The following is a 6000-nucleotide window of genomic DNA, read 5'->3' as shown; positions in this document are numbered from 1 at the left end:
TAAGCATCAAGATTTGAGCTCCCTCAAGAAAAACAGGATTTCCAGGAACTGAGAAGCAGCGAACACAACATGTGGGATCACTGAGCTATCACAGAGCAATTAGTTTAATACCAGTGTGGAGAAAAATCTACAAATGTTACGAGGTACTTTGTTAAATGGGTGGAGAGGTGTCCCATGACTAGGGGTGCTTGATGCAGGGTGGGGGAGTACAGCTGGTCTGAAGGTGCAACATCAGCATCGTGTAGGCTAGGACCTATAGTTAATTATGTTAAAAAGCCAACTATAAGCTTCATAAAAGCTATACAAAAGGCTAATAGAAATAGCTGTACTTTATTTTTAAAATCATTTACAACATGGATCATTATTAGTCTTAATTACCTCCCTGCAGTGTGGCGATACCACATTTTTGTGTTGTTTTTTTTTAAAATTTATTTTTCAGACACAGAGAGCACACAAGGCACATTTTAGAGATGAAATAGAAAGGCCATTGTGGAATGCAGGGAAGGCTGTGGTGTCTCAGGAGCTGAATCACTCCCAGCTCCTTCAGACAGGGCATGGCCGCGGTGCAGAGCTCACTACTGCCTTTCTGACTTCAGCATCCCGGGCAGCAAAGCCGCATTGGGTGTTCGTGCCCTGGAACTCCTGCAGCACAGGGCCTGGAGCTGGCTTTAGCTGTAACTGTTCCCAACAGCCGTGATGCAGCTTGGTCCCACTGCTGGTGCCGTGGGAAGCCCGAGATGGCCGTGCAGCTGGGGAACCTGCACACTTTCCAGCAATGCAGCTGGGCCCTGCCCCACATGCAAGAAAGGAGATGGTGGAGCCACCATGCACATTGAAAACCACCTCTCGAACACTGGTGGCAGTTCTGTTCTGCTCAGTGCACACAGGAGTCAGACCTGGAGAGAGCTCACAGCCTCCAACTGAAGCTGACACCGACGAGGTTCAAACGAACCTGGCAGGCTGTGATGAAGTGGAGGCAAGAGCTGTGGTACTCCTTGCTGCAGGATGCTGTAGATGCCAAGGGTCTACAGGAATAGATGGAGACTGGAAAACTGCTTGAAAGAGGAATTTGTGAGGGTTCAACAACAACAAGTGTGAAAAAGAAATAAATGAATATAAATGAAATCATCAGGCAGGTTGTTAAATGTCCAGAGACCAGACCTGGCTTGTGAAGTCCCTGAGCTGCAAACACTGAACCATGAGTCTGGAGCAGTGTGGGGAGGAGCCATTAGCCGGTCTCCAGCATTCCTGGCAGGTACTGAGGCAGACAGCAGCCTGCACGGTCCGCAGCCAGCAGCTGTATGGGAGCAGCTCGGCCAGCTCCCAGTCCTGCCTCGCTCACCAGCAGGGCAGTCCAGGGACATTGCCTTGTACTGACATGCAGAGAGGGACAGCCCTGCCTGTGGCCAGGGGCATGTGGGACAGATTCACAGCAGGGACCCAGCAGCCCAGGCATGCACTACAAGAGTTCTGCATCCCTTTATACCAAATCCATCATTTTGAATCTTCAAAACACACAAAAACCCTTAAATCCACACACTGCATGCAAGGCATTGACACCAACAAGAGACTAAAGCCAAAGGAAGAGAAGCAGATTTTTCTAAATTATCTTGCCATTTTCAGTGACATATACTTTTTTTTTCCACTGACAGCCGATTTTTCTCATTTACTGATCATCTGTACAGTTCCTGATGGTAGCAGCTCCAGCAGAGCCCAGCATCCCTCCTGAGCCTCTTACAGAGAAGCAGCGCCTGGCCAAAGCCCGTGCAAGCTTTTGGAGGGGCCACTGAGCTGCAGGGGGCCCCTAGGTGAGCAGCAAGGCAGCAGTGACTTGGGGCTGGCCAGGCATGTGTCCAAGAAATGCAGCACTGCCCACCTGTGTGTGTAATGGGGACACTGGTGCTGTCCCCCTTACAGATTTGTAGCGTCTCGGCACTTTCCCAACACCAGGTACCGCCAGGAAGTTCTGTCACAACCCTGCAAAACAGGAGAAAGAAATGGATGGATCCCCAGCTGCGTTAAGATGGATGGGTTACATCTACCAGCCCGGATTACCTGCTTAGCATATATATGAAAAACCCAGTGGAACAGAAAATGCCAGGCTTGCCTCCTAGCCAGGGAGGCCTGCAGCAGGACACCCCGGCTGCCACGGGGAGCTCGCTGGGGACAGCTTGGGCAAAGGCCACCAGCAAGACTTCTGTCCCGATGGTGCTGCGGACGTTTGGACGGGAGGCAGCGACCACAGCATTGCTCAGGGCGGGAGGAGTAAGGGAGCTGCTGCTTGGGGCTGGGACTGAACCAGTGCATGTGATGCTGTGATGTTGCAGCTCAGGAAGGATGCTCTCCGGATCTTCATGAGCCACCAGAGCAGCCAGAACTGAATTAATGCCACGCAGCTTACCCCAGGCTGTGTGCTGCTCCTCCATAGCATGCGGAGAGGGGAGTGGGTCCTCCAGCCAGCAGTGCCAGAAGGGAGGGACCGCACGGTCCGGGTCTGCTCCCGGGGAGCTCAGGGTGTGCTTGGGATAACACCACAGCCCCCTGATGGAGCTGGGCCCGATATCTGTGGCCGAGGAACAGAATTAGGGCCCAAAGGGAAAGTCAGAGGCTGATCGTGACTCCCTTAGATGCTGTTTTCTGTAATGATGCCATCGGTCCGTGGAGAATCCCAGCACTCTCAACAGACTCCAGCTGCAGGAACCTGCTCCCGCTGTGGGACAGAACCTGGGGAGGGATGCCAGCAGCACCTGCTGCAGCTCCGCACGCCTGCCGCCCTTGCAAAGAGCATCAGCCTCAAGGGAGAGGAAGAAGCACCAATTTTCAGCCCCTCTGCAACAGCTGAGGGCAAGGTGGTCGCAGCCAGGCACAGCCCCGAGGTCCGTGAGCAGCAGGCAGCACCGGGCGCCTGGGCACAGCGTGGCACCGGCGCGGGCAGGGGGTCTTGCCCTGCCTCATCCAGCCGCGGGCAGGCAAGGGACAGCAAGATGGGTGGCACAAGCCGTACCTACTAGTGGCTGAAACTTGGAAACTGCATTTAATAAGAAACTGTCACATCTTGAAACCTGCATTAATTCTAGCTCATGGGAAAAAACTGCCCTATAAAATGCGCAATTCCAGAACAAATATAATTTGGAAAGCAAAAGTGAAAATTGTGCTTTAAAATGAATATGCAAATAAAATTTAAAATAAAATATTCATCGTTTTCCCAGGGAGACAAGTTGTATTTCTTTACAGTTCTGTCACTCAAGACATGTCAGGGCTGCATAACATGCATCAGGCACATGCTGGGACAGAGGATTCCAGCTCTTACATTATTTTATTCACATTTCTGTATTTGTTTTACATCATTATGAAAAGCTTTTACTTCGCTTTGACTGAAACATCTTATTTTCTAGATCAAAGTGTTTCTTTGTGCTTTAATGAAATACTTCGACACAGTTATTACTTTGTGTTAGTTTAAAATCATTATTTAATACATTGAAAACTGCTGGTCCTCTAATTAGTATGCGGCATACTTTTCTTCCTGTCTTGTTCAAAGTGTCAAAACATTTCACTACAAAACAATTCAATTAGGATATATCAGCAGTGGTTTTACACACCGTGATGTGTCTCTTGATATGATGTGTACGCTGGACCACTATATCAAAACAATAATAGCAGTGATGCAAAACTGAGAGTATTGAAAATAAAATTAATGTTGACTGTAATCGTTGTTTCCCAAGTGAAATTTTGAAAAATGAAAAAAATGTCAGGACTCCTCAGGACTGGGTGGTGGGTGAGTCGAACACTGCCTGCCTCCTACCCACCGCTGAACTTAGATCAAGAGCATTTTAGGCAAAGTGCACAGCCCCAGCAAGCAGGACGAGAGGCTGAGCTCACCTTGCACTGCACAAGAGCCTTCAGGCAAGCAACAGGGTGGCCCATGAGCCCTGCAGCCCACCGCAGAGCCAGGTTGGGGCACCAAGCCCAGAAGGGCTGCTGCCGTGCCCGCTGCTTTTGGCCAGCTCTGCGGGGACAGGGGACACTCCATGCAGGACCACACATGCTCCTCGCTCTCTTTGGGGTAAATCCTGCCATACACAGCTTCTCTCAGAGACAGCCAGTGTCGGGGCAGCCAGGCACTGCAGGTAAATCCACATCTGCCCTGGCAGGGACAAGAGGAAGCGCTCAGACACAAGGAGGATGTTCCACAAGCAGGAGTTCCTCCTGGGCTCAGTTTGCCACCCCTCCATGTATCTTTCTACCCCCAGGTTCACCACTGTTTTTACATACGCTTTGCCCAGACTCCACCCTATTTCTCCCCTCTTCTGTCCCTCATCTGTCCATTTACAAAGTGCTCTTTTCCTGTAGATTTATTTATCTGTGTGCCTTTAAATCTCTATATGTCTCTTCTCCCCCCCCCGAGCGACTAATACACACAATGAAACAGGGAAACGCTCTTTGCCAGTCTCCTCACTCTTCATGAGGAGTGCAAGAATCATCCTGTTTTCACAACAGATTTGCAAAATGTTGCAAATACTTCCATTAAAAATGGCTCGTTTCTCTAATCACTGGGGAAAGTATAAAAAAATAATTGAAAGTTTTAAGTGTGATTTGGATTGTTCTCAGCATGGAAATACCTATTTTGTGAATCTCGGTGAAAAGGCTCAGTTTTAAGAGCACAGATCTCGGAAGTGGTAAAACGGTATACCAGAAATTTTGGCTGTGCAGAGCTGAGGTCCTTCCTTTTTCTGCATCATCTCAGCTCACAGTTCAGTACAACATGCTTTGGAAATGTAGGAGACAAAAGTCTTTTGCTTTATTAATCAGGGACCATATCGTCCCTCCATATAGATCTTGCCAAAGGTACATCATTCACGCTTCTGCAGACCGCAGAGAGATGTGCTCTCCGCTCTTGGAGAGAGTCTTATTTATTGCACTACAGATGAACCATGAAAGGATCTTTAATGCTTTTCCACCTACTGATCAGCTTCTGTACCTCTGTTTATCCAGCCATGTGCTCGCCTGGCAGATGTCTGCCTGAATCCGCCTAGCTAGTGATTCACCTCCTTGTCAGCGCACCCAGAGATCTGCTGGTGTTGCAGCCTCTTGCCTATCGAGTGACATGAGATTGTTGTACTCTGTATATGAGCACATGCCTGAGAGACAGAGTTAATGGATAAAAGCAATTTTATTCTTCATCATTTTTTTGGCTACTATTGCATTGCAGGACAAGAGGACTGCAGCAGGAAGACATCTGTAAGTGGCTCTGACAATCTAGAAATAGGCTGCTGGGGAGGGACAGAGCCATTTCATGCCGAGTCCAGGCTCCTGTCTGACATACCACTTGCTTAACCTCAGCCAGTTCAGAAAGGTTTTGCCCAGCCAGCTGCCGTAAGGTCCAGGGCTGGACCTTGGGAGCCAAAGTGGGAGAAGACCAGGAGAAAGGGGGTCAGCCGGCACGGGGAGGTGGGCAGGGAAGGACAGGGCACCTCCTGGCATCAGCTCTGGCATGGCCCCTGGCACTTTCCATGGAAAGCCACCGTGGTGCTTGCCTGGTATGAGTGAGAACTAACCAGCCCATAGACTGTCCTGTGCTCTTGTTTATCTTCACAGATTCAGCTATACAAAAGCCTTTGTTCTGGGAAAAAAATATAATTGAAGGGAACTGTCCCATCAGAAAAGTCAAATGCTGCCCAGTGGCTGGGACCTGCTCCTGCAGGGTCCTCGGGGCACAGATGAGGAGACTGAGAAGGACTGGAACCAAGTCAGCAATAGCTACTCTATCTGTTGCACAAGACAGGAGCTAAGCCAGCAAAGAAGCTGTCCCACAGAAGGGTTAAAACACACAAAAGGAAGGATCTGTCCGTACAAACGTGGACCTTGCCACAGGGCATCGTGTTGGCAAAGAGAATAAAGGCATTTGAGGTGGGATAAGTCCAACACCTGAGATGACGGTCTGCATGCAATCTCAGAAGTCTCTGAACAAGCGGTGATACCTCAATGAGGCAGCTGCTTTTG

This window comes from Falco rusticolus, chromosome 10, assembly GCF_015220075.1.
Source record: "Falco rusticolus isolate bFalRus1 chromosome 10, bFalRus1.pri, whole genome shotgun sequence".
NCBI lineage: Eukaryota > Metazoa > Chordata > Aves > Falconiformes > Falconidae > Falco > Falco rusticolus.
The sequence above is the reverse complement of the archived record's forward strand: the minus strand, read 5'-3'. Positions refer to the sequence as shown.